Genomic DNA, 21301 nt, shown 5'->3' with positions numbered 1-21301 from the left:
AAGCAGATCATCCAGGTGCTGTTGGACATTCATGGCCCAGAAAACCCAATGCGAAGGATTTATTTGGACATAAATGATTCAGTGTTCTCCAACGCTGAGGAATAATTTGCAGGATACTGCATCACTGCAGGTAGTTTTTCCCAAGGGAAAAATCAGGGAATCGTGGCATTTCTTGGCAAAGGCATGACAAAGATCCCGATGGTGGAACTGTAGGAAACGGGCTTGGCATAGAGATGCACTTAATGCTGAGGGTAATTAAATGCTTGGCCCAGGAGGATGGAGAGGTGACCTTCCTTCAAGGCCTGCAAGACAGGATCATATGGATCAAAGCTCTTTTGTAGGATACCTCTCAAGGAGCAGGTCCTGGAAATGGAGTGGATTTGGGTCAAGATGGCCTTTTTTGGGTTAAAACCTGCAAGTCCACCAAGCCCAGCTCATCCTGGTGGCCAGGATAACCAACGTGGCCCACAATCAAATGATAATGAAGGATTGGGAAGTGCTGTGTGGGGGAATTGATTTAAAACTCTTCGCGCAGTCGTAAAACTCCCAGTTTTACGGCTGGAGCTCCTCGACGCCACAATATTAGAATTAAAAAGAAACAGGTGTTGATGCAAGCAAGAAAATATTCTGCTCCTGATTTAAAGACTGGCGAATTGCTAAATATTTTTATTAGCAGCAAATTTGCAGCTTGCTGGAACTAATTTCACGCCTGGTAGATATGGAGCTTAAGCTGGGAATGGCGTTAAATTACTCTCTTGTAAAGGTGTTTAAGCCTTGTGATGGGGATCTGTTGGGTGGTGGGGACCTGGCTGGGAACCCCCTTTTTGAGTGGGACTCCTTGTGGGTTGGGAGCCCCGGGATGGAAGTCAGGGCAAACAGGTGCAAAACACATCATTTTCATCCTTTTGGTGTGACAGAAATCACCAGTCCCTCTCATTTTAATAAATTTTTTCCTGGGGGTGATCGTGGGACCCTGAGGTCCTCCAGCCCAGAAAGTTGTTATTTATATTTTAGGGATGTTTTTGGCATATTTTGGAGGTTGTTTGGGATATTCGGCATTTAGTCGATTTTGTTAGGTTTTAAATTTATTTAATGAATATTAAAATTTCATTTAATTGATTTAGAAAAAATATTAAATTGATTTTAATTGTTTTTTTTTTTATTTAGGACATTCCAGGTTTAATGAATTTAAGAGATCAGTAGAGGTGGGAACAATTGTATCCCTGAGTATCACTTGTGCTCCGTGCTTATTTTTTCCATGTTTTCTTTGTCGGCTGGAGGTTTTACTCCTTGCCAATGGTTTTCCAGCCCAGATCCCTCCCTTCTCCTTCTGCAAAGCCTATGAGTGGTCCAGGAGCCACCCAACTTACTGCAGGGGAAAACACCACCCTGTTTCAGTTTGTCCGGATACAAACTGGGACAGGTGCAGGGATGGGGTGAGAGGTTGTGGAGCTGGAGAAAGCAAAGTGAAGGCGTTGAGAGGATCCTATTACTCCTCTAAAAATACCACCAGGAGGGTGGCAGTGGTAAACAAGAGCTATTTAAATCCCTCAGTCCACTTTTTGTGATGGCAAAACATAAGGTTAAATAGTTCTCCCCGACTGACTTGAAGGACACATACGGCTGAGAAGAACTCAGTTGCCCTTTCCCAAAGAGAAATCCCCCCTCACCCCCGAAAAAAGAAAGTTAAAATAATAGGAAAGGGCTAGTAATGGCTCCAGTGGGGATACAGCTCTCTCTCACAGGAACCCACTTCAGATTATCTTTCTCTTGCTGATGGCAGAAATCAATTTTAATCGTCCTGATGGGAAATGAGGATGTAAGACTTCAAACAGAACAAATCCTGTAACACTCAAAAAATAATAAAATGGGATATGAAGTCACTTTTCAAATAAAAAAAAAAAAATCCCATCCCAGCAAGGGAAGATGCCTCTAAAAGCCCCCAAAGGCCCTGGTTGGTTGGAGGTAGAGGAGAGAAAGCATTTCCCATTGTGGGACAAGTCTGACCTCAACCAAGAAGCACTTGGAGAAGGTGGATGGAGGGAGGAAGACAGGCTGTCTCTGTCATCACCTGTTATTATTCCTATCACTCCCAAGTGGGAGGAAGTTGGTAATCTTTTGGTTTTGGTGACTTGTTATACTAAATGGAACTTCAATTAAGTTCAATTAATTTGTAGGTTGGTGCAATTAAGTTTTTTTGATAGTTGTCTCTCTGAAGTTCAAGCAACTGCAGTGGTTTCCCTAAAGCACCTGTATAAAACAAAAAGTTGTATAAGTATCTCCTGGGAATGTTTAAGTGTCACCATGCCCACACGGGGTGTCCCCGTGGTGTCAACACCCCTGGGTGATACTGCAGCAAAATCTCTTCCAACCAAGGAGAGGAAGGAGGAGAGAAACCATCTAAGAGATTTCAGTAGGACTGTAGAGCCCTCCCTGTGTGCTGCAAGGGATGGAGCAGAGGCAAAGCGAAAGGAAAGAGGTAAAGAACCCATGGAAAATGAGTTTAAGAAGGCTCAGCTGAAAAAGAAAGATAAGAGCAGGGTTGGGGGAGACACTAAAAATTAAAATTTGCTTTTATAATGGCATTCCTGAGGGTTCTAAAGCCCACGCTGAGGTGTTTTCCCAAGGAATTTCTATTTCCCATATGTTCCTCCGGGAGATGCTATTTCCCATCAATCTTATCCTGAAAGGGTATCAATATGGGACCCCTTTGTGTCATCACTTTTAGAAACCTCGGCCTTTACCTGCATCAACCTCTTCCTCCTTCCAACCCCTGAGTTTTCAGGCTGGGAACCAAGGAGCCATCGATAACGAAACCCACGACACTTCACGTTAAGTGGCTCATCATCCTCTGGCATTCCCCGTAATGGCATTAATCACTGGCCGCTCATTAGACTTTAATGTGCCCCTAATATGTTCATCCATCGTAATTCCATTGCAATTGAGGGGTCGATGACAATGCCTCCTTACTGGAAAGGGTTGGGCGGCGGAAACGTCCGTCCGTGGTGGGATGTTGGGTGACTGGGAGCAACCAACAACTGCTGAAATGGCCCGAATTTATTGCTGAGGCTCCTGGGACTTTCAGGCAGATGTTTTATTTTTTTTTTTTTTCTTGGCAACCAAGTGTGTTTGCAGTTTTCATTCAGGTTTTATCCTTGGCTCCTTGCAACACCTTTGCTCTCACCCTTTTTCATTTGACATATATCGATTTTTTTTCCCCTCCTGTTCCCCAGGTGGCAGCTTGGAAATTATGTGGCTGTTGTTGTTGTTTTAAAAAAATTTAATTTCCTTCCCTATTTGTGTGTGACAGTGGGGAAATTAGTTGTGGTGGGACCTGGCTGGGCCTGGATGTGCAAGGTCAAAGCTTCCTTCAAAAAAGTCACAGTGTTTGCCTTAAAAACTCTCCTCTCCCTGGCTCCTGAGATGTGGTTTTTTGTATCCCCAAATTAAATTTTGGATTTTCACACACCTCAGGCTCATCAGTAAAAAGGATATTCTTGTGTATCCGGCCATCACAGTGCCTGGTAAGCTCATGGCTTCCTCCTACCACCTGTGGACAACCCAAGGATGGAGATCACCCACCTCCCAGGCTTCCCTGGGGTTTCTTCTCACTTCCAACCTGATTTTTTCATTGCTGGTGGATGGCAAAAAGAAAACCCAAAAAAAGGAGATGAGTCCTTCCTGTTGCATCATGACTTTGTGGTCTTTCCAAAACCCCGCACAGGTTGCCCCATGCTTTGCAAGGGCACCATTTTATTTCAGCCCAGGGGTTTTGGTCTTGGATCTCAGGAGCTTTGCATCCCAAAGGATGCATAAAACTTATTTTGCTTTCCTTTGCCTGCGGAGCAGATATTATGTAGTGCTTTGGTTTGCTCAGGTCCATTAGCAAGTCTCTGAGATAACTCCGGCAGCCAAGGATATGAATCATTTAGATGGTATTTAAGATCCTTCTGGGTAACCTGTGCAAGAAAAAAAATTAAAAGGCAGCTAATCAAATGGCTTTGAGGGCTGTAAAAAAAGCAGAATTCAATCCCTGCGAACTTTCCGAGATGTAATTTCAGGAGAGATCAAAGATGACACTAACCTAAGGAAGTAAAACTACTCAAAATTCAAAGTTTATAGTCCATCTGTCTCTTTGCTTCAGGGAGCTGGTATTAAATTTATTGCTAAATAAAACAAGCCTAGGAAAAGTCAGCGTTGAAATCTGCATACTCATAAGAGAATTAACAGAGCTCTCTTGCTATGATGGCTGCTTCTCAATTTGCATCTTTAAAGAGTTGTGACCATCTCTCCACTTCTCCCTTCACCGGATCCTCAGAAGCCAGGCCTGGCATCGCGTGGTGAAGAGATGCTGTGGGTGGAGGTTGAACTCCCGTTGTGGACTGAACCGAAACGAGGATGGGGAAGGGATGCTGAAGCCCAGCCAAGGTGAAAAAACATCTCAGGTGGAGCCAAAATTTTAAAAAGCCAGGATTCAGCATTTCCACACCACGTTTGCTGGCTGTCTGGTACCCAACTACTTCAGATATTCCCAGGAAAAACAAACTAGGGGCGTTTTATTGCCTGACCTGGCTCAGCCCATTACCCAACCCTGATTTTGTTTTTAGAGTATTAGTGCAAGGTGTATTTTTATGATTATTTATATTTTTTATTCCCCTGGGGAGTATCCCTCCAGCCCATCCCTATCTCAACCAGCTGATACTGCCTCCGGAAAACAAATTCCAAAGCTTGCTGAAGTGCTGGAGGTAAGTCACTTTAAACATCCAGAGCCTCCTTTTTTTTTATTTTTTTTTTTTTTATTTTTTTTTTTTTTTTTTTTATTTATACCTGGAAATGCTTGGGAAAGGATCAGTCAGTTGGATGCTCGCAGTAACTTTGCACAGGAGAGCCTGAAGGAGCAGCAAAAACCAGCCACAGACTTATTATGCCTTGAAATTAAACATTTAAAAGGAGTAAGTTGGCAGCAGGGATTTTCTAATCAAAATATATATAACCTGCCATTTATCCAGCATTTGCTCTCTGGAAGAACCCCAAAGTGCTTTCCTGGCTCAACAAGCCATCCTTAACCCCTGCTCAGCCAGCATGGGGAGGGGAGGAATTCCCTTTTTTCAGGTATTTTCCCACTTGATCCCAGCTGCTTGGTGAGGCAGCTCACCAGTGGGAAAAATCCTTTCTTTTGGCTTTAGCTTTCTGTATTATTGATCCATCCATGCCACACAAGAAATAAACTTAATCTTATTTAATCTCACCTGAGAAAACCTCTGGGAATATAGAGCCATAATGGCATTGATCACTTATTCTTAATACATCCTCCTTGGGCCTATGGATTATTGGTAAAACCTTTAATTATATTTTCCCATGTATTTATCTATTAGTAGTTGGGGAATCAGCACAGTGTTACTCACTCTAAAGTGTGCCTGAGACTATTTAAAATGCACGGTGCCTTCAAAAACAACATTGTCTCACTGCCATAATTCTTTTGGGGTTGACTCTCATATTATTCCCAGGAAAACCATGTGCACAGGTAAAAATAAACATTTTAGAAGAGGAGTTATCCTGTGGGTATGTAAAGTACCATAAATGGAGGGGAATCAGGTTAAATAGAAACCTTGTACGAGCTAAATAGCTGAAATTTGGGGAATCCTTTACCTTCATCCCAAATTTGGTACAAGCATCGTTAGGTTTGGATGGTCCCTATGTTCCTTTTCAGGCTGCCTTGGCTGATGCTGAATGTTTTTCCTCCCTTCTTGAAACTCGTAACTGGAGAGGGCCAGGAAAGGTGTGGGAAAATATCCATGTCCTACATGCCTCCTAAAAACCCAACCCAAATTTTAATGAGTGGTTTGCGTTAAGCATCGTCTCCCGATTGCAGTGTGGTGCCCGAGCTGCAGGGATGGAGGGTACCACGGTTTGGAGCAGCATCCTACCCGAAACGAGTCCTGATTTTTGTTAAGGGATTCCTTTCCAGGATCCTTTAACTCCCAAGGGGGGTTGGACATCGTGTCCCTCCAACCCGTTGCGGTGCTTAAGCCGGGCTCAGCCACAAAGCTGCATCCTAAAGCCCTGCCTCGTTTTGAACATCTACCCTTGAATAATTTACTTGTGTCTCGCGGAGAATCCCGTCACAGCTTTCTCAGAGAAATCCGACACGAGCAATAATGCAATCTTGGAAAGAGAATTGAATTATTTATGGGGGAGCAGTCAAACGACGGAGACTAAACCGCTATATTTTATGTAATTTGTTTTCTCCTGAAGCCTGTTATGTAAAAATGTAAATATTGCTGGTTATATATGTTGCCGCTGTTCAGTATTTTAGCAAACGTGCTCCAAGTACTCGTTGCTTTCGGAAGGGAACAGGCTGTGACCTCTTCAATGAGCACTGATGAGTTTGGGGCAATTATATATTTATGACACTAACTTCAGACATGCAAAAGGTGCCCCCTGAGGTGCCCATGTCCTACCTGGGGCAGGGAAATGGTATGACCCCCAGAATCTGGGAGATTTTTGGGTTGGAGGAATTTTAATTTCGGGGAGGTTTTCCAGCAATCTGGACTAGGATAGGGATGGAATAAGGTGCGTGACAGAGGGTTTGCTTGTTTTGGGGTTTGGACATCCCTTCCAGTTGCAGTCACTTGAGGGTGGTCCAGGGTGGGGAGAAGCACCCCAGCTCTGCTCAGTAGGAAGGCTGCTGAGCATCCTCGGTCCTGGAGATCTGGAGGATCAGGGCTGGTGGGATGAGTTGTGACCGGAAGATCACCCAGGGATGACCTGTTGCAGCAGAAAGATGCTTTTTTTTCTGGGGATAAACCCACCAGGATTGAGTACAGGAGAATTTTAATTTACCATCAAAAAAAATTCCAGCAAGCTCCCATGGCGGGATGATGAAATAGCCAATCCAACTGGGAAATAAGACACTGTGAGGTTTTTTTAACCAGGGATGATAATTAATCTCTGGAAAAACTCTCCAGGGAAGAAGCAGCTTTTGCATTTGTGAAGGAAAAATACGGGCCTGGATACTTTTCCTGGAATTTGAGCATGAGATTCCAGAAACAGTGGAGGAATTTCTTTGGTGACTGGCAGTGGAAACTGGGGAAGAGGAATGAGGGGTGCTTGAGGAGAGAATGTGGAATATTCAAGGAACAAATGTGGGATGCTTGAGGAATGAATTTGGGATGCTTAAGGAACGTGAGGTGCTTGCTGCTGCTGGCTCCAGAAGAAATATTCCTGCACCAGGGGACCCCTAAAATTTTGAGCACTTGGGTATTTTTGGCAATGATGTAGCTTAAAATATGCCCCATGTGTGCCTTCTCTCCTCATATCCCTGTTTTCCAAGATGACATACGAGCAAGATGAGAGGTCACGCGCGGATGATCCTGCGGTCCTTTGATACCACCGTGATGGGGTTTCCATCTGCTTCCCCTTCATTCTTCCATTCCGATTCTCCAGCTCCTGAAAAACCCAAAATATTTTCTGCCCAGCATCCCCAGCTGGCTGAGACACCCGGCGACAGCTTTACGGCTCCTCGTCGTCGCTCGCTTCCATGGAATAGTAATGAGGGAGGGGAGAAATGTCCCGTTGGCTGATTTACACAGCAAGACATTCCTATAAATCATTCCAGCATCTCCAAGGGGATCTTGGATGCTCTGAGTTCCCGCTGGTTGTCCCAGTGATGCAGTGCAGCAATGTTTTCTTTTTTTGGGGGGGTGGGAGGGATGCATCCCAGCCATCCATTGCATCTCTCCATTATTTTATTGATGGATTCCAAGTGGGAACCGTCTGTTTTCTGTTGCTCTCCAATGGCCAACCCAAAGGACATCACTGTATGTTAGAGGCTGCTCCTGAGTAGGAAGCAGAAAATATTTTCTGGATGGACTCTTTTGGGGGGGACAAGTTGGAAAGAGGGATTTAGGAATGGGGATTTGGAAGCGTCTGCTTGTCCTGGGAAACCGAAGAGGAAAAATTAAGGTGTTTTCAGTTCCCAGACTTAAAGTTAAACTTGTTTTTCCATCTTTCCCATCACGTCCCTGCCCCTATGGCATTCCTTATGCACCATTTAGTGCTGCTGGCTGGTGCATCCTGTTGTAACTCTTTAGAACCAATTTTAACCCATCCCAAAGGAATTCCAGGGCTGTTTTGAGTGACTCCCTTCCCCACCCAATATTCCTTAGGAAGTGGGCAGAATTTCAGAATTTCTCATGAACCCTGTGTTTGATGGCATTTTATATCTGGGAAGGGATGGAAAAATTGGGAGAAACCAGACTGTGGCTGGGCTGATCTGGAAAAATCTGTCCCTGTGGCTTTTGCCTTAAAGTGGGGGAAAACTTACCTGCAGGACCCAGTTCTCCCAGTGCTCCCAGTGAAAGTGACTCCAGAGAAACCTCGTCTTCAGGTCTCTGGGAGAGAGGAGGGTGGTTAATGTCTCATGTGGACCGAAATTTGGGTGAGGGGAGCTCGGTCAGAAAGACCTTTCCCCCAAATTAACAATAATTAGTAGATTACTTCCAAAACAAGGGTGTTTTTCCTGGGGGATAATCCCACAGGAAGGGCTTGGGGTGGGATTCTATGGGGTGCCCTGAATTTTATGGTTGTGCTGAGGGGGTGGAGGGGCTTGGTGACACCCCCGTGGTGAGCTTGCTGTTGGAGAGGGCACTCCGAGGGAGGTTGGGGTGGGGGGAAATCAAAGGTTGGTTCTGAACGCGTCTGGGGGGCAAAAGCTTTGCAGGGGGAAATAACGGGAGACGGAGCAGTCAGATGCTGCTGGGTGGGCAAACGTGTTCTCGGGGGATACGCTTTGGGGGCGCACGTGCTGCCTGGGGGAGGCACGAGCAGCATCCTGGGGACAGGGCGGGGGTCCGCAGGCCGATGGAGGAGGTGTGAGGGTCGGTCTAGGGGTTCCCGGGGCGGGGGAGACAGGACGGGAGGGGGCGCAGGGAGGCCAGCAGGGGCGCTGAGCGGGACGGGAGAGGGGCGTGGCCGGGGCGTAGCCGAAGGCGTGACCACAACGATGGGGGCGTGTCGAGGGCGTGGCTTTGGGATTATAGGCGCGGTTTTGGTGTTATAGGCGTGGCTTTGGCGTAGTGGGCGTGGTTTCGACGCGGCCGGTGTGGTTTCGGCGCGGGGGCGTGGCCCGGCGCGGGGGCGTGGCCCGGCGGGGGCGGGGCAGGGCGTGCGCGGCGGCGGTGGCGGGGCCGGGCGGGCGGGCGGCGAAGCGGCGGCCGCGCTGTCAGGGCCGGTGTCGGTGTGATGAAGATTGGCGGGCAGGTAGGGCTGTCACTCACTCACGGTCACGGGGGAAGCGGAGGGGAAGCGGGGGGGCCCCCGCCGCGCGCGGGGGGCCGGGCGGGCGGAGCCGCGGAGCCCGGTGGACAAAGCGGCGCGGGGCGGCGGGGCACGTGCGGTGGCGGCGGCGGGGACACCCCCTCTTCCCCCCCACAGATAATCGCCCCGTCCCCTCCGGTGCGGGAAGTAACTTGCCGTTCCCGCCGCCTCCACGCTGGAGGTGGCGTCGCCGGTGTCCGGTTGCCCCTCCGGGCTGAGCTCCGACCGCGCCGCTGCGGTTCTCCGCCGTGACCCCCCCGCACCTCCCGCGCTGATTTTGGGGGGGTGCAGCGGTTCGGGGGGCCGCGCACTCCCGTCCTCCCCGTCCGCCGAGCTGTTGCAGCGATACCGGGGGTTTCCAGTGATGCGGTCCCCCTGCTCGGTTACAGAGCTCCCAAGGGCTGCAGCCCCCCCTCCCCACCCCCCCCAACAAGTTGCAGCCTCCGCTGCCCGGTTGCCGACCCCACACCGGGGGTCACGGTGCTTTTAGGAGGGTTGCAATCGACTGCCCCCCACCCCGGACGGTACCAGTGTCCCTCTGGGGGGCTGCAGCCCCTCGAGGTAGGTGCAGTGCCCTCGGACTGGCTGCAGACCCCCGAGCGCTTGGATTGCTCCCCACCCCGGCGTTGGTTCCAGCCCGTCCAGCCGGTTGTAGTGCCTCCCCCGGGGGGGTTGGCAGCCCGCGCTGGCTGCAGCCCCCTCGCAGTGGTTGCAGTGGCTGGTCCCAGACTCCCGGGGGTTTTGCAGCCCCCCCAGCTCATCGCGTTTGGCAGCTGGGAAGTTGCCCCCTGTGCAGCCAGGGTGGGGGGGCGTGGAGGGGGTCGCCTTATCCGCAGCCTCACAGCTTTGCACAGCACCCAGTTACCTCGGGGTGCCCCCCCAGGGCACCCACCGGGGACGGGGGGCACCGTGCCGCCTCTCAGGGCCCCACGTGGGCTCGATGCCAGCGCCAGAGCACAGCCCTCGCTGACATGCCGCAGCCCAGCACCTCTCCCGGGATAACCCCCCCGTGCAACCCCGTTGCCCCGCTGTGCCACCTTCTCCCGGTGCACCTCAGTTCCCCCAGTTTTCCCCGGGACGCTTCACGGGACCCCCTGGCTTGTCCCTCCCATCCCGCGGGGTTGGATGGATATTCCATACTTTTTGGTGACTCTGCAGCAGTGCGGTGAGGGCTTTTTATTAATAATAGTGATGATTATTATTATTATTTTTAATTTATCCTTGAATTTTTTTAGTGCGTTTCCATCTGCAGGAGGCTGGCTCCGCTGGCAGCATCCTGCAACTTGGGGAAGTTTTGCTGAGGGATTGGGGTGTCCCCCCTCACTTTATCCCGATCCTTGTGGGGCATCGAAGCTCAGCTTGGGCTCCGGAGCTCTTTGTGTGGGCTATTCCCGGTTTTTCTCACTCCCAAGGATCTTTTTTCCCACTATCTTGCTGCCCGCCGGGTAATGGGAAACTCTAAACCCGACAGGATATTTTCAAACTCCCAGCCGGGGAGATTAGATTTGAGGAAAGGGGGGGGATGGATTATTTTTGGCCGAGATGCAGGGCAGCTGTCTGCTGGGAAGAAGCAGAAAATAGGAGAGGAAATGGCTTAATTTGGCTTTTTTTTTTTTTTTTTTTTTTTTTTTACCTTTAAATCCTTGAAGATTTTGGGGGTTGGAGGGGGGAGAAGCAGCGCGTGGCTCGGCGGACCCGGCTCTGGCGAAACTTTCGGGACTTGTGCCTCCAAAAGTGCTGACTCGGCGCGTTTGGCATCATCCCGTTGCAAGAAATTGGTTGTTCTCTCCCCAGAACCTTTGGGGTCTGATATTTTGAGGCCTGTTTATGGCCTCATGTGTATGGGGAGAGGGACTTGGGTGAGTTCGCTGGATTTTGGGTGATTTTGGGGAAAAAAATATCACCATGTTTTGGGTTTAAGCCGTTTGGAACAGAAGGGTGAGGGGATCAGGATTCCCCCTTATTGTCCCCCCAGCACCATCTTCTATTTTATTTAACTCCCTGTGCTGAGATCCCTTCGTTAGGGGCAAAAGTTAATTGCTTGAGGCTAATTACGGGAGAGGTTAATAAGGGAGCTGGCGGTGTCAGGAAGGGAAAGAGATGCCGCCTTCCTCAGCATCCCAAAATTGGGCTTTTTAAGGTACTTTGCAGCCTTGGCCCCCCAAAATCAGCACTGAGGGGTCCTGTGACCCCCTTCCTTTTAACTTGAGGTCTGTATAATATTATGTATGTATATATAAGTAAGATTAAACACCCCCTGATATCATGGGGCAAAGGGAAAATCAGGGAGAAGAGTGATGCTGAGCTTCCCCACTGGGCCTACAAAAACATATTCCGTTCTCCGTCATTTTTGGGAGAGGGAATTAAAGGAAATCTCATTTCTTAAGGAAATCTCCCTTCCTTTAAGGAAATTGCCTTTTTCTTTTTTTTAAGAGAAATTACCCCTTTTTAAGGGAAATCTCTTCTTTAGGTAATAGTGTTTTTTTTTTTAAAGGAAATCACCTTTATTTTAAGGAAATCTCATCTTTTTCTTAAGGATTTTTTTTAAGGAAATCTCATTTTTTGGATTCAATGCATAAAGTTGTGCTGGGAGAAGAGGGTTTTATCCCACTGGCGCATCAGGAGTAACTGTTTTTCCTAACTCAGGGATAAAATGAGTTCCTCACCAGGGCAGCTTTGGATTTTGGATAATTTTGGCTTTTCCTGGTGAACTCCTGAATTACTTAATGTCTTTTTTCCAAGTTGATCAACAGCATCCATAAGTCTCTGAGTAATAATAAGGCTTTTTTTTTATCCTCCCAGAAAACTTAAATATTGGCCTGGCCCTGCTGGGGAAAAGCATCCTTTACCCATCTCCAGAGATGCAGGGGTTGGATTGCACCTCTGGGTACCATCCTCATCCCGGCTGCGTTTGAGATGTGTGCTGGCTTCCCGGGATATTTCCTGGAAGACATGGAGAAAATTAACCCAGGGTGCTGGGACACCCCAGTTTTACATCACTGATTTTCATAGGAGCTGCTCTGGCCTGAAGTAACCAGTAAAAGGGGTGGGAGATGTGAGATGGGGTGGCGGAGAAGCCGATGGGCAGGATGCAAGGAGCAAGGAGCCGCGCTTCCTAAAGTTGGGAGGAAACTTTTGCCACAGTTAGGGTTAAATTAAGGGAGATCTGACATCCCCAGCCATGGTGGGGAAGCCGGACCAAGCATCAGTATCCTCTTTATTTTAGGTCGCGGGTACCCCCGATGGATCTCAGCATCCTGTCCTCAATTATTGCCCAGTCTGATTTTACTCCAGCTGCTTTTTTGGAGTGTTAGAGGGATAATTCAGTGGATCCAGACAATCCCTAGTTGCATTTAATATCCCACACACTATCAAATAACTTGATTCCCAAATAATTTTCACCACCACCAAAGAGGGTGTTAACAAATGCCCTCTAATTAGCCCAAAAATAAATTAATTCCCAGCGTCGTTAGTCGGATCATTAAGATGCCGGCTCCAAATAATAATCTGGAGGGATGGGAATTAATCCTTGACTAAATTTAAACTCGGGTTTATCCCTGCCTCCAGCCTTGGAAGGACTGAGGTGATGCTCCATGTAATCCCCATGGGAAAACCCAAGTCAGGCGGGATGGGCTGGAGCCATGATCCTGGCGGGATGGAGCTGTGATCCCAGCGGGATGAGGTGGCCTTTGCCCAGCTGTGATTTGCAGCTGTATAAATAAGATGGGAATTTGGCCTCGGCTCTTCCCAACTGCTTGATTATATCCTATTTTTTTGGCTTTTCCTCTTCCAAATGGGAACACAAACGCTGGGTAGTCCCAGCTCTGGTTAATTGGTGTCTGTTAAATAGCTGGGTTGGAGAAGACCTTTAAGACCATCGAGTCCAACTGCCAAATCCACCACCGAACCACATCCCAAAGCACCACAACTGCACATTTTAAAAAATTATTATTTATTTATCACTTATTTTAAATTTATTTTAAATTTATTTTAATTTTAAATTTATTTTAATTTTATATTCTTTATTATTTTCTTTAGTTTTGTTTTTATTCCAGATTATATCTTTGATTTTTTAAATTGTTAAATTTTTTCTCTAATGTTTATTGTTTCTTTCATTTTCTCTATTTTATTTTTTCACCTTGACTTTCATTTTCCATGCCACTCTTCTCCCACCCTTCAGCATCCTGTGCCAGCTGTTCCATCCCACCTTGTAGTAGGTTTTTTATACCGAGGCAGGAAAATCCCAAATATCCACACAGCCCTACCAGAAGACCATAAGACCTTTTAGGTTTAGGGGTGCTGATGCTCCCCAAAAAACCAGATTATTTTGGTGCAGGTGGAGGAGAAAGTGAAACCCAACTTGGGGAGAGGAGAAAATACTTCCCCACTAATATTCAATCTGGAGCTTTTGGCTTTAACAAGGTGTTACAAAAACTATGAAAAAAGTTATAACCAAACCCACAGTTTTTGGCTGGATTTTCCTTTCCCCGCCTGGCTGGATCCCTGCCAGAAATCCCAGAAAGCCAATTAAGAATAATCCCAATTTTGGACTGGTCTGGGGAGGCTTCTATTTTATTTCTTTCTCCATCCTGTGGTTTTTTTGAAGGTGTGTTTGGGAATGGGGTTTGGAGTGGAAAATCCCGTCACTTCCTATCAGGGATCCGGGAGCTTCTTTGGGCTTCCAGTTTGGGTTGGAGCTTGAACCCCCTGGAAATTTTTCCATGTTGGGAAAAGCTGCTTTTGTTTTCCTTTTTTCCCCCTTTTTTCCCCTTTCCCCCCCATTTTTCTCCTGTTTTCCCCTTTCCCCCTTTTTTCCTTTTCTTTTTTTTATTTACTTTTTTCCTTTCTTTTCCTTTCCCCTCTTCTTTTTTCTCTTTCCTGTTCCTCCCTCTTTATTTTTCTTTCACTTTTTCCTTCCTTTTCTCTTTCTTTTTAATATTTGCTTTTTTTCTTTTTTCCTTTATTTTCCTGGGGGTTATTTTTGTTTCTTTTTTCCTCTTTCCTTGTTTTCCTTTTAAAATTTTTCCTTTTTTCCCCTTCCCTCTTAAAAAAGGGGAGCATTTTTTCCCTTTTCCCCTCTGTCTGTCTTTCTCTCCTATTTTCTCCCTTTTCCCTGCTTTTTAATTTTCTTTTTCCTCTTTTTCCTCTTTTTCCCCTTTTTACCGTTTCTCCCCTTTCTCCCCTTTCTCCCCTTTTTCCCCTTTCTTCTCCCCTTTCTTCCCTGTTTTCCGTTTCTCCCCTTTTTCCCCCTTTCCCCTTTTCCCTTCTAGTTCCCCTTCTCCTTACTCTTTCCCTTTTCTCTTTCCTTTCTATTTTCCTTTTCCCTTTTCTATTTCCCTTTTTTCTTTTATTTTCCTTTTTTCTTTTTCTTTTTTTTTTATTTCTTTATTTTTATTTTTTTATTTTTTTTTTATTTTTCCCTTTTATCCTTTTTTCCCCATCATTTTTGGCTGCCCAGCCCTCTCCAGGCAGCACACCCAGCCTGCCCAGCCCAGACTCTCTGGGCTCCCTTACCAAAAGCGGGCCAAAATAATTGACCAAATAATTGAAAAAAAAAAAAAGTAGAATAATAAATTGTAGCAGTTTCCTTTCCCATTATTGGATCCTGGATTCCCGGGATTATTTGGCAGAGGCAGGACAAGCCTCTCCCAGCTCTGTCACTCCTAAGTACGTCGAAGGCACTTTATGGCTTTATAAAGCCTGTAAAATTTTTTTTGTTTGTTTTGTTTTTTTGGGGTTTTTTTGTTTTTTTAAACACTACTTGAAGCTTCCAAGGCAAGTTTGAGAATAGCAATTACCAGCTCCTGCATCCCTGGGCAAATTCCCACGGCGGTGGGGGATGTAAACCACTTTAGACATTTTTAATGCTCTCAAGCAATAAATTTAAAAGGGAATTTATTGTTCCAAGCTCCTAATTTCTCCCCACGAATGCCACTGCCTGTTGCTGGTGCCGATGCTGAGGACAGCTAGGAGCCTGCTTGGAGATTTTTGGTGCTATCTCAGAAAAAAGTCTTTTACCTGCTTGGTTTTTCTCCTTTCCCTGCCCTATTTTCTATTTTCCCCCTATTTCCACTGTCTTTCCACAGCCTCTTTCCAAAGGGAAGGTCCCTGGTGAGCAAGGCCAATGAGCCAAGCCCTCTCAAGGTCTTGTATTTTATTATCCCCTTGATCAACTCATCATAAATAATTATAAATAATCAGCTTGGAAATGGTGGTTGGGGGTGTCCCCTCCAGAGCATCCTGTGCTCTCCATCCCACCTCGTGCACTCTGCATCCTCTCCCTGCCCTTGCTCATCCTACTGACTCACCCAATTTAGACAAAATTATTTAACCACCCCCCAAATCTGGATTGTGAGGAGGTGAACTTTGTTGGAGGAGTTAAAAAAATAAAAATATTATTATTTATTATCTCAATCCCAAGAAAATCCCATTTATATAGTGCCTGGCAAGGTCTTTTAATGCATTTACTTGCAGAAATTGGTTTCTTTATGTCTTGGTGCCTGTTCCAACATCTCATAACTCTGACAATTAATTAATTGTTCTAAAACAAAAATTACGAAGTGGGACACTTTGTCAGTGGGATGGCAAAGAACAAGCTTACCTATCATAAAATAAAATTAAATAATAATAATAAATACTCAATAACCACTAAAAAGTAAATAATAATAAAGATAATAGTATGAAATAAATACTAAGTGGTTTGTTTTCCTAAAAGAATTCACTTTTATTAAGATGGGTAAAATAAACCAGGATTAAGAGATTTCTAGACAGGGTCTTCGTTGAATTTAATCTGGCTCGAATTTTAGGCCTGGCTTTATTTTGCAGGGTCAGGCTGGAACATCCCCCTTCCTGGATTTCAGTGGTGAACAGTGGGATGAGGATCCTGAATTACCCACACTCTGACATACATGCTTTTAAAAAAAATCCTTTTATATATATATGAGTATATATATATATATATACACACACACACATACGTATTTATTCCAGGGGACGTGTGACTTCCTTCTCCATCCATCTCTTTTCCCAGGACTGGGAAATCCTTGGATGGTAGCTGCCTTCCCTTCTTGCTCTGAGGAGCCACTGGATTTTGGTTTCAGCTCACTCTGGGGGTGCAGGGGGTGCTTGGCTGCCTGAAACTCCATCTGCTCAGGGTGCTGCTCCTGAGGAGCCCATAATTAACACCCCTCTTGTGCCCTCAGCCGCCCCACCGGGAATGCTGGGGCAGCTTTAGGGATGCTCTTGCAATTTTAGGGTGGATGGTGGCATTTTTAAGGATACTGGTGCAGTTCTGGTGATGCTGGTGCAATTTTAGTGCTGTTGGTCCAGTTTTAGGGTTGCTAGTGCAACTTCAGGGATGCTGGTGTGATTTTAGTGCTCTCATCCAACTTCAGGGATGCTGGAGCAGTTTTTAGTGGTGCTGGTCCAACTGTAGGGTTGCTGGGGCAGTTTTAGGAATGCTGGTGCAGTTTTTAGTGGTGCTGGTCCAATTTTGGTGAGAATCATTCAATTCTGGGGCCGCTTGTGGGATTTTGGTGAACCTGCTGCTCATCCATTCCTAGTAAAGCTCTTCTAGCTCCTAGCTGCTACTCCCACCAGACCAGTCTCCATCATGGGGCATATTGCCAGTTCCCACTGTTTTCCCCCATGCAAACCTGAGCCCTTCAGTTCCTCAACCGTCACTTTTCACTCTTTTTGAGCATTTCAGCCTTTTTACCTCCTGTTGGGAGCCACCTCTTACTGTTGGGGAGCTTTTCCTTCTTTTCAGCCTGACCTTTGCCATCTTAATCCCATCCTACACCGTGATAAATCATTCCTCCTTCCCCTAAAAAACCTCCTTTTTTTTTTTTTTTTTTTTTACTCTTCCTCCAGTTTTAAATGTAACACCCCATGCAATTTAGTAGCATCTTTAATAGCTGAGTACCTGGCAAATGGCCAAGGTTATCTCAAGGTAGAGACATCGTGAGTGGGGGGGTTATTTTCCCTGTAACCATTTATATTGGGATTTGGCTCAACGGGGGGAAAGACAGAGAAATTCCCAGCGCTGTTATCCCTGCAGGAATTACCGGGAGTGTTTTCACCCTGAATTAATTGTGCTTGGAGAGGAGCTCGGGGCAGCAGCGCTCTCGCACTCCTGTGATGAGTTGGGAAGGACTCGGGGAATTGGGAAGTGGCTGAATCGGCATCCCGGCCTCCGGTTTGGGCGCGCTGAGAAGGAAATCTGGGCAGGGATGTGGCTGAGAGCTGCCCCGAGGTGGGATTTGCGGAACAACCTCAGCGAGCCCAGCCCGACGGCGGCTCAGCCCACCCAGCCCACGTCCCACGCCGGCCCGGGGGGGCTCTTCGCCGTGCGATGGCATCGCTGTCGCGGGGAGGGGGCACCCCTAGCCCCGCTCCAGCGCCTGGCGGGACACACAGCACCCTTGAGCCAAGCAGACAGAATTCCACCCTTTGTTTCCTGTTCGCCGGGCTCCGCTTCGGGAGGCTGGAGCGCTCAACAAGCCCCTCTTTGTGCTAATTTAATTAATGGCCGGGGCCGAGGGCAGTGGGGATGAGACGCCGCGGCTATAAATACCTGCCTGGGGGGGATATGTGGGGGCTTGAGCCCGGGCGGCGGCTGAACCAAAATCTAATTAAACTCAGTTTCCTTCAAATCGACTTAGAATAAAACCCTATTGATTGATTGATTGATTGATACTAGAAAGTCGTGGGTTGATCGGGTTGTAATAAATTATTGACTGATTTGGGCTGAAAAATCATGGGCTGATCGATTTGCGGTGGAAAATGATTGATTGAGTCGTAATAGGAAATAATGGGTCGATTGGTTAATAATGAAAAACTCTAGATGATTTTACGCTAGAAAGTTATTGATTGATGGATTTATAAAAGGAAATTGTGGGTTGATCAGATTGTAATAGAAAATTATTGATCTGTAGTAGAAAAATTGATCTTTAATAGAAAAACATTAATTGATTTATAATAGGAACTTATCAATCAGTTGATTGATAATAGGGAATTATTAAGCTGGAGAGCAGCACAAGTGCTGGGCATGTGTCATCCTCCCCGCTGCAGTTTTGGGGAAGGAAAATCATTATGTCCCTCATGAGTAAAGCGCAGCTGGTACTTGCTCAGGTTCTCCTAAAAGAAAATAACTTTTCTGATGTGAATTAAACATCCCAAGGGTGGTTTCCAGGGAAAAACATCACTTGGATACACATGCATATGCTCCTGGTGCACCTCTGGCCAGTGGTCAAGTGCATGAGTGTGGTGGATGCTCAGTTTCCTGGAAAATTCCTTGTCCTCATGCTGGTTTTTTTTGGTTACAGCCTGAATTTCAAACTTGCAAACTATATCCTGTTTGCCAGCGAGAAAAGGGAGGTGGGTTCCCTAAAGCTGCAGAAGGAGAGTCAAAAAGAACTTCGAGACTTGCTGCCAAGCAAGTTTTAGCTGCCAGAAATGATGTTGATCTTCCACGAGAGATGCAGATGATTTTTCCAGCTGATAAGTGGTAGTTTTCAATCAAAAGATTGGGATATGTTAGCAAAATTCTGTAATATAATATAGTATAATATATATAATATATATGGATAAATACAAAAAATACAATTAATGCAGTATAATAAATGTGATTAATAGAAATATATATAATAATATAATACAAAGTTCTTCTTAATTATATTAAGCAGTGATATGGCTCCAGGAACAGGGATCAGAGATTTTTGGCCCCAAACAGCAAAAATCCCCTCTAGATTAATTTCATAATAAAAAAAAAAAAAGCAAACAATAGTTTCCCTCCCAAATTTTTGCTGTTTCGGCACATGGAACATCACATCTCCACCACTGCTCTGGGTAAGGAGACCTGAATATGCCCCTGTCAGGCACCAAGTGATGATTTTTATTTATTAGTCTTTAATGTCCATGGGAAAACTCCCCAAATGTGATATAAACATCCACCAAGTCCCTCCACGATCCCAAGCTCTTGGATCTCAGCTGCAGCTTTGCGTCTGCTGCACCTTTAATTAACGGGATTTCCAACGATTTGCCAAAATCCAAAGTGCTTTTTGCCCTCGGCGTGCTTTTATTCTCCTTCCTAAAAATAACTTAAAGTGAGACAAGTCATTAACAGCAGTGTTAAACATTTCTATTTCCACTCCCTTTAAGATGGGGAGTGGTCCCCATTTATTTTAGGGATGCTGGGTCCATGTCACATGAAACTGAGGGAAGTTGTTGGTGAAATGTTATCCCCATCTTAAAATAGCCACGTTCCAGCTCAGCCCTGCAATCCCCCGGCGAGGCCAGATCCTGCAACACGAGCCCTGGATCCCTGGAGTGAGGCCAGGCCAGGACATCCCCTGGTTATGTCCCAGGTTTATTTATGTGAGTCCACTCCTCCTTTTGCTTTGGGAGGGATCAAAAGAGCTTGTGCCTGCAGTTCTGGATGAGTTTTCTGTATGAATAGCCTGAATCCATGCAGGAAAAATCTGGAAATTGAGTATATCCGTGTTTGGTGTTTAATTTTCCCCCTGTGCACCAGGGAACTGCAGCATCCCTGGTCCAGCCTGGCATGATCCATCATTCCCATCCTCAGTCCTGATGACTTCTCAACAACAGGAGCATTTTCTAAATGCTTATTCCCCCCTTGGGGACCAATTTTTAGGGGGACCAATTGGGATTTTTCCCATAGGAAAAAGCTCTCCAGCCTCACTGGAGGGAGCCATCCCAAACAGGAGGTGAGAGTGGAGCCTGGCTGTGGGATGTTGGTTTAGGGCATTAAGACAAACCACTTACTGGGGTTTTACTGGGGTTTTTTTGGCTCTTTGATTGGAAAACACAGATCTTTCCTGTCAAATAGTTTGGATTTTTCCAAGTGCTGGTGACATCTGCTGCGTTCTCATGTCTGTATTTACATAACTTCATAGAAATCCTCCACATCCTCTTTTAATCCCTGTTTTCCTGGAATGAAGAACTTTGCTCCTGCCCAAACTTTTCTGGGCAAAAGGTTTTCATGTAGGGTTTTTTTTTCAATCTGAAGGGGAAGTTTGGGATCAGTCTCCTCTCCATCCCTCTCTACCAGGAATGGGGATATTTGTACACTGAGTTTTTGTCCCAGGGCAAGCAAAAATCCCCAAATAATTAAATTTCTACTGGGATGAAGCGGGGCTGGGGAAAGACTTGGATGAGAGGTACTGGAAACAGGGATTGGGAATCCCTGGGTGGTGTATTAGAGGTTTGGTTGGGGTTTTCCCTGCCATATGGTGTAGGGATTGTTTTCATTTCTCCAGGAGAAAATAAAAAGAAAAAAAAGAAAATTGGTTAAAAAAAGAAAATGAAAAGGAAAAAAAAACAGGTAATAAAAATGTGAGGAAAAAGAAAATAGGAATAAAAAGAAAAAAATAAAGGAAATATAAAGAAAAGGGAAAATGGGAAGAAAAGGAAAAGAAAAAGGAAAAGTGGTTAAAAAGAATAAAGATAATAAAGGAAAATTAGAATAAAGAAAAAATGGATTAAAAGGAAAAGGGAAAATGGGGAAAAAAAGAAAAAAAAATTAAAAAAGTCCAAAGGAAAATTGGTGAAAGAAAATCAAATTGGAAAAAAAATATTTAAAAAGAAAATTGGAAAAAAGAAAACAAAAATAAAAATAGAAAACTGAAAAAAACCCCCAATTTTAAGAAGGAGATAAAAAGCAGGTGCCCCCCCCAGTTTCAGGCAGAGCCCCAGCAAGATGTTTTCCAGCGTTGTTGCCCTCCAGCTCTTCCCCTTTCTCCTTCCATGGGAGTTATCCCTCTCTCCTGCCGCCTGCCGCGTTCCTGGGCTGTGGGAAGATGCTCCTGCTCTCTCTGCTCACCTCCCCAAATCCTCGTGCCCCAGGGGCTGGGGTAGAGCTGCTCCCGCCTCACAGACGGCCCGGGAGCGACCCCAGGACAGAGCAGCCCCCCTCGGTGTTCCATGATTCTATTAGAGCTCCAGAGCTGGGATTAAGTGG

General features: G+C 46.0%; 1 protein-coding gene across 5 annotated transcripts in view; it reads left to right on the top strand.

Annotated features, from left to right (window-relative positions):
• The first annotated feature begins 9184 nt into the window (after positions 1-9184).
• Positions 9185-21301, top strand: part of PKNOX2 (PBX/knotted 1 homeobox 2) — an 81995-nt gene continuing 69878 nt past the window's right edge. For 3 of the 5 annotated variants that reach the window (XM_050322847.1, XM_050322850.1, XM_050322849.1), the window contains exon 1: positions 9208-9261. The gene's annotated coding sequence lies outside the window, so the exon portion shown is untranslated. Of the gene's footprint in view, positions 9262-21301 lie in introns of all 5 variants that reach the window. The other 2 variants (XM_050322848.1, XM_050322851.1) reach the window with 1 other exon arrangement.

This window comes from Myiozetetes cayanensis, unplaced genomic scaffold (assembly GCF_022539395.1).
Source record: "Myiozetetes cayanensis isolate MyiCay16 unplaced genomic scaffold, myiCay2020 scf29, whole genome shotgun sequence".
Classification (NCBI taxonomy): Eukaryota; Metazoa; Chordata; class Aves; order Passeriformes; family Tyrannidae; genus Myiozetetes; species Myiozetetes cayanensis.
The sequence above is the reverse complement of the archived record's forward strand: the minus strand, read 5'-3'. Positions and strand labels throughout refer to the sequence as shown.